The sequence below is a fragment of the Lynx canadensis genome, chromosome A1 (assembly GCF_007474595.2).
Source record: "Lynx canadensis isolate LIC74 chromosome A1, mLynCan4.pri.v2, whole genome shotgun sequence".
In the NCBI taxonomy this organism is placed as follows: Eukaryota; Metazoa; Chordata; class Mammalia; order Carnivora; family Felidae; genus Lynx; species Lynx canadensis.
In genome coordinates, this window is record NC_044303.2 from 218,590,070 (window position 1) to 218,603,268 (window position 13,199).

Consider the following 13,199-nt stretch of genomic DNA (forward strand, 5'->3'; position numbering starts at 1 on the left):
TATATATATTTTTTTAAATTTAGGTTATTATCTCTGCAAATTTCTCTTTATAACTCTGCTTACGTTGTATCACAGAAGTATTGGTGTGTTACATTTTTGTTCTTATTTATCTAAGCAAAGTACTATTTGTCTGAATACCTTGTGATTTCTCTCCAGAATCATTCTTTATTTAAGAACTTACTCTTTAATTTCTATGAATCATTCTTTATTTAAGAACTTGTTCTTTAATTTCCATATATTCGTGAATTTCCCAATTTTCCTTCTGGTATTTATTTCTAATTTAATTATGCTATGTTTGGATAATCCATTTTGTATGTTTACACTTCTTTTTAATTTACCAAAGCTTCTCTCATGGCCTAAACTATGGCCTAGAAGATGTTTTGCACGCACCTACAAAAAAAATGTGTATTCTTCCATCATTGGGAAGAGTGTTCTATAGGCATCTGTTAGGTCTAACAGTTTCACTGTATTGTTCAATAGTGTATCTAGAAATCACTTAATGTCTCCTTCATCTTAGACATATAATTTTTCTGGATATATAATTCTTTATTGGCAATCTGTTTCCTTCAGTTATTTTAATATGTCATCTATCACTTTTCACCTTATTATTTTCGGTAAGTCAGCTATTAATTTTAAGTATCTTCACTGAACCCAAAAAGTCATCTCTTTTTGATGTTTTCAAGAATGTCTCTTTATCTCTCAACAGTTTGAGTATGATGTGACGAGTTCAGGTTGTCTTTGAATTTATCCTACTTGGGGATGGTTGAACCTCTTGCATTTGTAGTTTCACATTTTTCATTAAATACTAAGCTCCAGCAAAAGGAGCATATTCCCTCTTCCTCTACCTTTGCATTCTATTCAGGCTCCAAATGAATTGGATGATGCCCAATGGCACTGGTGAAGGAAATCTTTACTCAGTCTACTGAGTATGCTAATCTCTTCTAGACACACCTTCACAAATATGCCCAGAAATAATTTGTTTACCAGCTATCTGGGCATCCTTTAGCCCAGTCATGTTAACACACACAGTAATAACCATCACAATAGAGATCTGCTCAAGTAAACTGTAAGCTCCATTTGATGGTGGCTTATTTCGTCACACATATAGCATGTACTTAAACATGTGTTGAATAAGTACATGAGTAGATTGAATTAAGCGTCACCAATTAATAATATATATGAATCCTGGAAAATATTGAAAGTAAGCTCATTTTTACTGAATAGATTTTCAGTGGGCAACAAATAGTCTTCAGAAAAATGCCTTTCAAATTAATAGATTCAAATAAATTTTCTATTGATAACATGTTTCCCTCTTCAGGAGGTTCATTAACTTGCTTCTTATGATAAAAAGTAATAAATACGTTTGGTAAAAAAAGCCAATTTTATAATTATTGCCATTATTTATGCTTTATTGTATGAAAGCCTCCCTTCTTTTCAGTATCGTATACTATCAATGTCTCAGTAAGTTAAATTTGTCCAGTATTTCTCACCTTTATCTATTACTGGAACAAGTTCAAATGGCCACAATTAATTTGTTGGTTATTAAAATAAATTTTTCATGTTAACTCCACGAAAAGATGCAATTAAATAACATCACATTTAAGATTAAGCATATTATATTGGGGCGCCTGAGTGGCTCAGTTGGTTAAGTATCTGACTTTGGCTCAGGTCATAATCTCACAGATTGTGGGTCTGAACCCCGCATCAGGCTCTGTGCTGACAGCTTGGATGCCTGGAGCCTGTTTCAGATTCTGTGTCTCCCTCTCTCTCTGCCCCTCCCCCTGTTCACGCGTGGTCTCTCTCTGTCTCTCAAAAATGAAGACATGTTAAAAAAATTAAGATTAAGCATATTAGAATATATGATATGAAACCTGTACAACATATAACGTATATGTTGTACAAACAATATATAAGACACATAAGAAAAAGTTCATTCCTACTGTAAGACTAAAGAATGTTAACTGATACTCACAGTGATAAACATGTATGGCGAGATCCTAAAAGAATGTGTTTTTGTGTTTTTGTTGCTGATGTTTTATTTATTTTATTTATTTTGGGGTTTTTTTTGGAAAAATTAAGCAAGGACTGAAATGTTAAATGTTTATCTTTATGTGGAATCATATGAGAGAAAAAGGGACTTGGAGTTTTCAGTCTGTTTCTTCTACTTGACAAGTAAGGGGTCATTAAATGTTCCTGAATTGTAGTTTCCTTATCTATACAATAAAATAAAACCTATAGAATGATTATAAAAGCAAACTCAAAAGATCAATGTGAATATAAAAATATTTTAAAATATTAATTAACCTTTTAAAAGTTTTTTTTTTACGTTTGAGAGAGAGAAAGTCAGAGTATGAGTGGAGAAGGGGCAGAGAGAGAAAGAGGGAGACACAGAATTTGAAGCGGCTCCAGACTCTGAGTTGTCAGCACAAAGCCCTATGCAGGGCTCCAACTCATGGACCTTGAGATCATGACCTGAGCCGAAGTCGGACACTTAATTGACCAAGCTACCCAGGTATCCCTAAAATATTAATTTATCATGCAGCTACTAGGACAATCACCACCAGACATTGTCGATAACTTACTCTTTTCATTTATTGCCTCATTTTCCCCTTATACATACCCTATCAGGCATGTCCTGTATTTTTGCTTGTTATAAAGGATGCAAAACTTGAATTCTATTGAGATCAAATACACTGCTCTTGAACACACAACTCTACCTTCCGAGTAAGGATTTAAATGCATTAAGTTTGAAGTCTTTACTCTTAACTATAGTATGTAACATATTTGAATAAACTCTTTATTAGTAGTTTAATCATTTGTACAATCTTTCTCACTTATCCTGAATAAACAGAAACTTCAGCATATTCATAAACATATAAATACAAAGCAGAGTCAGTAAGCACCTCCCCCCCCCAAAGCTTGGTAAGGTTCAGCTGCAGTAATACAAATCAATTTGGAGTATCACTCTAATGGCACTCTAGCAGTAAGAATCTCCAAGTGAATGGAAAATTACAAGTGCTGGATTTATTCCATTTACCAAATGAAAAGTACAGTGTTGTCTTCTTCTTCGTATAGAGAGATCCAATGAAAATACTTCATTCTGCAAATGCCAAGCACTGCTTTTTGGACAATTACAGTACCAACTCTTCCCTTCTAACTGTACATTTGCGGATTTTATACACCGACCAATCAAGACTGTTTACTTCACTTAGAACTTCTCCTGCCAAGAAAGCATTTTGTGTATAAATGGCTCCGATCTGGGAAGGCATCCAAAAGAAGCTGTTCAGGTGAATAACAGTGTGATTTACATGCAGGTGCAAAGCATAAACCTAGAAATAGTTTGAAAATACTAACTAAAGATATGGAGTAGAATTAAGTTAACTAGACAGGTATATCACTTTTCTTCTGATATTTTAAATACTCTAGAAATTTTCTATTTTTTATGTATTATTATTTTTTTAGATTTACAATAATACACCTTCCTTTAAAGTTTACTTATGCATTTGATTTTTAGTAAAATAGATATTAGGGAAATGTCTCATGGTCACACAGAATCCTAGGGTAAAAAATACTGTGGAATAAAAAAGATCTTTCCTGCCTCACTAAAAAGAGAATCACTCCCAGGGGATGCATTCAAATACCGAAAATATAATGCAATTTTTCTCTACTTTCATCTTCTCAGCCTTTCACACAACTATGATTTTATTTATTTGTTTGTTTGTTTATAAATCACATGCTGCACAAAACAACCATATAAATCATCAACAAACCAAAATTAGGAAAAAAAAAAAAGATCCAGGTTGTGCAATTAGTTCAAAATACACCTATCTACACTATTGCTCCTAGATCATTTCAGAAATTAAAAAGAAATTATGAACCTATGAAATAAAGGTTCTGAAACTATGAAATATGAAATATTTCTGAAATATCAAACTATGAAATAAAGACCTTAGTTTATGAGATGTAGAGGTTTTAAGTGTTTCTTTCCTTTGTTTTGAGTGGTGTTTCAAGTTCTGATTAGCTAATAGCTGTAACAGGGATATACAAAAGCTGATGGGGAATCCAATGCCTGGTATTTTAGTGCAAGCACAAACAGGTACTAAAAATGGTAACTTAAGAGCATTAAATCTTAATTTTCTTACTAGAAAATAATGCTTCCACTGACTATCTTTTATATTTATTTTCCCTTTGAGAAAGAGAGAGCACGAGTTGGGTAGGGGTGAAGGGAGAGGGAGACGATAAGAGAGTGAGGGAAAGGGAGAGGGAGAGGGAGAGACTCTTAAGCAGGCTCCACGCCTAGCGTATAGCCCGATGCGGGGTTTGGACTTGGGACTGACATTTCAGGACCTTGAAATCATGATCTAGGCTTAAATCAAGAGTCAGAGGCACCAACTGAGCCATCCAGGGGCTCCTCCACTGACTACCCTTTAAATTTATTATAATAGTAATTTAATAGTTAAAAAATATAAGGAAACGCACTTTAGTATTACCTAATAAATAAATGTAATAATTAACAAAGTGTTACTAGCAAGTGTCTTAGATACTCCAAGTACTATAAGAAATTCATTCATTCATTCATTCATTCACTTGTTGACAGAGATTGAAGACAGGAGCACAAGCCGAGGAGAAGTGGAGAAAGACAGAGAGAGACAACATCAAGCAGACTCCATACCCAGCAGGAAACCTGACGCGGGGCTAGATCTCACGGTGAGATCATGACCTGAGCCAAAATCAAGAGCCAGATGCTTAACTGAATTAGCCATCAGGCACCCCACTACTCCATGTACTATAACATTTTTTTTTTTTAGATTCCTATTTGAGACATTTAACAACAGTGGTTCTAATACGTTAAAGAAAACATGACATAATCTTCCCTAAATAGGAGAACTAATACATTAAATATACGTATTTTGGCTCTGTGCAGCCACTGCTATGTTCCAAGTATTTCAAACAAACAGTAAATATAAAACATTTGTATGAAAAAATAGCCTTACTATTTCACTAATGGCCTAATTATTCCTCTAATAGGTAGATGAATATTGTTCATAATCAGCTCTTCCTGAATGTCCAATACATTGCTAATTTTGCAGTTAGTCATGCTTGAATTTATATTTTATTTCTGGCACATATTAAAGTATATGCCCTTGGATAAGGTACATAACTGTTTGAGTCACCTTTTCTTCACTCATAATAGTTACATAAAGAGGACATAGAAAATAGATGTAAGAGAGAAGAAAATTAGGAGAGGAAAATGGAAGGTATTTCAGATATAAATGAAGTAGCTGGAAATTAAACCTTTGTAAACCCTAAGCCATTGGTTTATAAAACTTGTTTAACAATATATTTTTGCCCTGGTTGATGAAAGGACTCAAAGGAAAAGTTCTGTGATGAAATTCACTATGTAAATTTAGTTTTGTCCTTTTCTGCCAGGAATTTTTAATCTAATAGTATTGTATATGTATTCACATTCCTATGAATTGTCCTGATAGAATGTAGTTTTATTTTCATGGCTTACTTATTAATTGGTAACTGATAAAGTACATATATGATTTTAATACTTTATCTAAATTTCTAACCCTGAAATTTGATCATTTTTCTCCAATAATTCGTGTGCATTGACCAAATATATCATGTTTTCAATGCTTAGTTGGATAATCATCAGTAGGGCTTATAAGAAACCACTGATTGGGGCGCTTGGGTGGCGCAGTCGGTTAAGCGTCCGACTTCAGCCAGGTCACGATCTCGCGTTCCGGGAGTTCGAGCCCCGCATCAGGCTCTGGGCTGATGGCTCAGAGCCTGGAGCCTGTTTCCAATTCTGTGTCTCCCTCTCTCTCTGCCCCTCCCCCGTTCATGCTCTGTCTCTCTCTGTCCCAAAAATAAATAAACGTCGAAAAAAAAATTAAAAAAAAAAAAAAGAAACCACTGATTAAGCCCCTAGAAAGTAAAAATTGTTGTTAGCAAATATTAGACAAATATTCATTACATAATAGTGGCCCTGCCACTATGGGTAATTGAGCAAATGTGTACATGATGGCTTCCAAAGGAACATCCAATAATTTTAGATACAAGATGTGGTGATAAATGGAGTAAGCATTTGCATAGAGATTCTAAGAATTCAACTGGGCCCAGAAAGAATTGAGTAAAAAGAGGGAAGAAGGGGATACTTTATATATGAATGGAATCCAGTTAAATTCCTATTTTCAGAAGTAGACACTTCAGTGTATTAGAAGTATCTGCTTTAGTGATCTATTGACTTAGGGAAATGTGTATAGTCAAAGTAACCACTTTTAAACATATACACTATATATATATTTTATTAACCTCTGGTGGAAATACAATGGCCATCTCTCTATAGTCAGTAAATATTGCATCAAAAATGCTTTCCACAGTATCATTAATATAAAGTATAATACACAATTACCACAATAAAATTTTTTAAATTACAAAAAAAATTAAAAAGTAAAATATAAAGTGAAATTCCCCAGCAAAAGCACTGCTCTCAAAATAAGCACTCAATCATGCTCATTGTATGCTTCTACGATATTTCCTATTATGTACACATACATTCAAGGGCCAGTGATTTTTCAACCAGTGCTCTTACTACATAGTATTCCAGTATGTGAAGATCCCAATTTCAATGATTTAAATCAGACTATTATAGTTTATTATTATTGTAAATGATGACTTTATTCAGTCAGCGTATGATCTATATAAATCTGTGTGAATCTAGAGAGATAATTATACATGTACTTACATAGGATACATTTTAAACATGAAATTGCTTTGTTAAAGTTTATGTGCATTCCATAAATAAATAGATATTGCCAAATTCCCCTGAAGGGATTGTTAGAAATTTTAAATCTCATCAAGTCTGTTACAGTGTGTTTTCCCCACATTATTGATATTTAACAATATATTTTTAAACATTTTCTAAAATGATAGTCAAACACTAATATAAAATTAATGCTATCATTTTAACATCTCTATCTTTCATCACATTTCACTACTTTACCCATGTTTATTAGCCAATTTTATTTCTGCTGTAAACTGCCTTTTTATATTTTTTGCACATATACTGTTCTCTTTTTATTGTTGATTTTGTTGACCATGAGTATTACTTTCTTTTTAATATGTATTAAAAATAATCATGTAAATTTGACATGCAGTTTTTTTTAATAGAAACTATTCTCTAGTGAGAGATTGTTATCTGACAATTATTACTTGGGTCACACCAAGAAAACTTCCCCAAGACACTATTCTTTTAATACTAAGATTTTTTTAGGTTTTGATCTATAAATAAGTTGTTATTATATGAAGTTTGTTGAAATTGTTTAAATTCTGTAGGCAGTGGATTAAATACAAAGCAGGGTATATTACTACTGTCCAGTGATTCAAAATGCTAAATTTATTATATATTAAATTTATATATTTGTCACATTTGTGTCTCTTTAATACTTTTTGAAATGTGATTATCATGATTCTTATTTTAAAGGATTTTATTAACTGTTCTTCCTTATTTATTTTCCAATTATTGTCAACTTATTAAAATTACAGTGAAATTTTCATTCGAATTATTAGAGGCCACCCTCACTCCTCACCAAATGGGCCTCTGTGACATGACAGTTTGCTTCACCAGAACCAGGAATAAGAGAGTCTGTTACCATCTTGGATGTCATAATCTTCTGTAACCTAATCACAGATGGCATCCTTCAGTGCTGATCTATTCTCAGTATTCAGTGGCTAGTTACTCAAAGGGAGAGGTCTGCAGTAGGCAATGGATACTATCAGGTGGAAATTCATAGGGACTACCTTACATGGGTAGTACGACACATCAAAACCAGGTAAAAACATTGGAAAAAGAGAATCTATAGACCAGTAACCCTCATGAACATAGCTGTAAATATTTTCAAGATTACATTATGTAACTGAATCCAGCAATATATTAAATGATAATACATTCTGACCAAATGGAGTTCATCTTAGAAATACAGAAGTTAGGGGCGCCTGGGTGGCGCAGTCGGTTAAGCGTCCGACTTCAGCCAGGTCACGATCTCGCAGTCCATGAGTTCGAGCCCCGCGTCGGGCTCTGGGCTGATGGCTCAGAGCCTGGAGCCTGTTTCCGGTTCTGTGTCTCCCTCTCTCTCTGCCCCTCCCCCATTCGTGCTCTGTCTCTCTCTGTCCCAAAAATAAATAAACGTTGAAAAAAAAAATTTTTAAAAATAAAAAAAAAGAAATACAGAAGTTGTTCAGCATGCAAAACTCAACCTGTATAATTCACCACAAAAAAGATAAATAGGAAAAATTGTATAATCATTCCAATAGATGCAGAAAGGCATTCAACTATATTTGGCACCCATCCCTGATAAAAATCTCTTACCAAAATAGAAATATGTTTTACTTGTCCCACCTAATGAAGAGCACTTTCCAAAAATTTATAGCCAACATCTTACTTAATGGTGGGAAGCTGAATGCTCCCCACTATTATGGAATGAACTATCTCCCCAAAATTCATATGTTGAAACACTAATCTAATGTGATTACATTTGGAGTCTTTATGTAGGTAATTCGTTTAAATGAGGTAATGAAAGTGGGGCCCTAATGCAATATGACTTGTGTCCTTAAAAGAAGAAGGAGACCTGGATAGGAAGAACAAATATTATTAAAATTTTGATACTACCCAAAGCAATCTACATATTCAATTGTATCCCTAACAAAATAACACCAGCATTCTTCACAGAGCCAGAACAAATAATCCTAAAATTTGTATGGAATCAGAAAATACCCAGAATAGCCAAAGCAATCTTGAAAAAGAAAAACAAAGCAGGAGGCACCAAAATCCCAGACTTGCAGCTATAGTACAAAGCTGTAATCGTCAAGACGGTATGGTACTGGCACAAGAACAGACCCTCAGATCAAAGGAATAGAATGGAGAACCTGGAAATGGACCCACAAACATATGGCTAACTAACCTTTGACAAAGCAGGAAAGAATATCCAATGGAACAAAGACAGTCTCTTCAGCAAGTGGTGCTGGGAAAAATGGACAGCGACATGCAGAAGAATGAACCTGGACCACTTTGTTACACCATACACAAAAATAAACTCAAAATGGATGAAAGACCTAAATGTAAGACAGGAAGCCATCAAAATCCTCAAGGAGAAAGCAGGCACAATCTCTTTGATCTTGCCTGCAGCAACTTCTTACTCAACACGTCTCCGGAGGCAAGGGAAACAAGAGCAAAAATGAACTACTGGGACCTCATCAAAATAAAAAGCTTCTGTACAGCGAAGGAAACAATCAGCGAAACTAAAAGGCAGCCTACAGAATGGGAGAAGATATTTGCAAATGACACATCAGATAAAGGGTTAGCATCCAAAATCTATAAGCAACTTATCAAACTCAGCACTCAAAAAAAAAAAAATCCAGTGAAAAAATGGGCAAAAGACATGAATAGACACTTCTCTAAAGAAGACATCCAGATGGCCAACCAACACATGAAAAAATGCTCAACTTCACTCATCATCAGGGAAATACAAATGAAAACCACAGTGAGATACCACCTTACACCTGTCAGAATGGCTAACATTAACAACTCAGGCAACAACAGATGTTGGCGAGGATGCAGAGAAAGAGGATCTCTCTTGCACTGTTGGTGGGAATAAAAGCTGGTGCAGCCACTCTGGAACACAGTATAGAGGATCCTCAAAAAACTAAAAATAGAACTACCCTATGACACAGAAATTGCACTACTATGTATTTATCCAAGGGATACAGGTGTTTTGAAGGGGCACATGCACCCCAATGTTTATAGCAGTACTATCAACAATAGCCAAAGTATGGAAAGAGCCCAAATGTTCATTGATGGATGAATGGATAAAGAAGATGTGGTATATATATATATATATATATATGCAATATATATATGCAATATATATATGCAATATATATATATGTGTGTGTGTGTGTATATATATATATATATATATATATATATTACTTGGAGTATTACTTGGCAATCAAAAAGAATGAAATCTTGCCATCTGCAACTACGTGGATGGAACTGGAGGGTATTATGGTAAGTGAAATTAGTCAGAGAAAAACAAATATATGAGTTCACCCATATGAGGACTTTAAGAGACAAAACAGATGAACATAAGTGAAGGGAAACAAAAATAATATAAAAACAGGGAGGGGACAAAACATAAGAGACTTATAAATATGGAGAACAAACTGAGGGTTACTGGAGGGGTTGTGGGAGGAGGGATGGGCTAAATGGGTAAGGGGCATGAAAGAATCTACTCCTGAAACCACTGTTGCTAACTAATTTGGATGTAAATTTAAAAAAATGAAAATAAATCTGAGATTATATTAAAAAAAAAAGATACACAAGGATATGCACTCAGAGTAATGACTATGTAAGGCCACTATGAGAAGGCAACTGTCTGTGCACCAAGGAGAGATACCTCAGGAAAAATCAAAGATATTGACAAGCGGAGTTCAAATTTTATTAATAAAAAGGGAACTATTCTGAAAAAGAATACAGTTGAAGAGCCATAATACTAGATTTTAGCATTTACTATAAAACTATTATAATGAAGACAGTGCTGTATTGGTGAAAGAATAAATACATAGGTCAATGGAACAGAATAAAGACCCAAAATAATCCACACCAATAGAGTGACTTGATGAATCATAAAAATGCAAAGGTAATTCAACGAAGACACTTAATCTCTTCAACTAATGGTAGTGGAACAATGGACTTTCCAAATGCAAAATAATTAATTTAGACCCTGTCTCATAACTTACACAAAATTTAATTCAAGGTAGATCATATACTTTAATACAAAATGTAAAACTATAAAATATCTAGAGAAAATCTGTGTGACCGTGGGTTTTACAATGAGTTTCTCGTTATCTACTTTATCATCATCTATATTTATATAGGAGATAGGTGTTATTTGAAAACATGATGGCTAACACACTAACAATAACATATTATCTAGTTCTAACTAATTCAAGAAATATAAACTGTGCATTTGTTTTAAAATTACAGATACATAAAATGTATAATCCCTCTGCACAACAATATTCATCTACAGGGCATTCCATAAAGCCCAGTATACTCATAAAATAAATAGTTAAACAACAGCAGTCATCTAGTGATCAATTTACCAGATCCATATTATCAACAATGGATTTACACAACAATAAAAGTGTAGAGAAAAAGAGATCTATACAAATATACATGGAGGATTTTGCAGTTAATTTATATATTGACACAACAATTTTGTGTAGGTAGAAATATAAAGATAGGATATATATCAGCTATATAAAGTTACGTATGGGAATGATAAATCCCCAAATTAGTATAGTGATCATATATTTTTATAAGGAAGAAATGTGTCCATTATGACAGTGAGTTTTGATTTTATTCATAATATTTTATTGCTTAAGCTAGAAGAAAGACATATAGTGTTCCATTAAAATATTTGATTTCCATTAAAATATTTTCTTACACTGATCGCCTAAGAGTCAGGCTGTTAAGAAGCAACAGTCTCTCCTTTACCTGGTTGCCATCTTCTTGACAGCCACAAAGCAGCAGCCATGTGTGAGTGCATCTCTACCCATATTGGCCAGGCTGATGTCCAGACTGGCAATGACTGCCAGGAACTCTATTGCCTGGAACACGGCATACAGTCCAGTGGTCAAATGCCAAGTGACAAGACCACTGGGGGAGGAGATGACTTCTTCAACACCTTCTTCAGTGAGACAGGTGCAACATACACTAACTTCAATAGGTTAATAGATTAAATTGTGTCCCCCATCACTGCTTCCTTCAGATTTCATGGAGCCTTAAATGTTGATATGACAGAATTCCAGACTAGCCTGGTGCCCTATCCTTGAATCCACTTCCCTCTAGCCTCATATGCTCCTGACGTCTCTGCTTACAAACCTACCATGAACAGCTTTCTGTAGCATAGATCACCTATGCATGCCTTGAGCCAGCCAACCAGATGGCGAAATGTGACTTTCGTCACAGTAAATACACGGCTTGCTATCTGTTGTACCATGGCAACACGGTGACCAAAGAATGACAGTGTTGCCATTGCCACCATTAAGACCAAGGATACCATCCAGTTTGTGGACTGGTGCTCCACAGACTTCAAAGTTGGCATTAATTGCCAGCCTCCCACTGTGGTACCTGGTACCTGGTACCTGGCAAGCTGTGTGTATGCTGAGCAACACCACAGCCATTGCTGAAGCCTGGGTTCGCCCAGACCACAAGTTTGACCTAATATATGCCAAGTGTGCCTGTTATGTGGTGAAGGCATGGACACAGGAAAGCATTCTGAGGCCCATGAGGATATGGCTGCTCTTAAGAAGGATTGAGGAGGTTGGTGTGGATTTTGTTGAAAGAGAAGGTGAAGAAGGAGAGGAATATTAAAATGTCACAAAAGTGCTGCTTTTTATTTTAGTTTTTTTAATGTGTATTTATTATTGAGAGACAGAAAGAGACAGAGCATGAGCAGGGGAGGGGCAGAGAGAGGGGAGACACAGAATCCGAGGCAGGCTCCAGACTCCAAGCTGTCAGCACAGAGCCCAGCACGGGGCCCAAAGCCACAAACCGCAAGATCATGACCTGAGCTGAAGTCAGACGCTTAACCGACTAAGCCACCCAGGTGCCCCCAAAGTGCTGCTTTTTATAGGGAAGCTTATTCTGATTTAAACATTGAAAAGCTGTGCTCTGATTAGTTAATTTGTATGTAGCAGTGTATATTCTCACATACAATTACTGACCTATACTTTAAAATATAACACTTTGTTATAGGATCAAGTTGTCTTTTACACATGACTACTCTTTGGAGAGGTTAAGTATGATCCAGGATTGCCATTGTTATTGGTCAGAACATGAGTCAAATTTTGGAAAGTAGATTTAGATGCCTCCGAGGAGAACACACTTTTGTTCAAATTGAGGGTACTGGGTATACAAGAAGACTTTCAAGTAAGATACAGCAGCTATGGTAAAATGAAAAACGGGCCATAAGTTATTCCTTTCTTTATATCTTTGCCCTTTGATATTACTCTTATATACTAACTCTGAGTTTGGCCATGGCAAGCACCACAGACAAAGGAAAAGTGGACATAAAGCAAACAGGGCTTTGAAAGGCATTTGTCTTACTGCATTTGAAACCTTTCTA

General features: G+C 35.1%; 1 pseudogene; it reads left to right on the forward strand.

Annotated features, from left to right (window-relative positions):
* Positions 1-11,604: 11,604 nt before the first annotated feature.
* Positions 11,605-12,445, forward strand: LOC115508362 (annotated as a pseudogene).
* Positions 12,446-13,199: the final 754 nt, after the last annotated feature.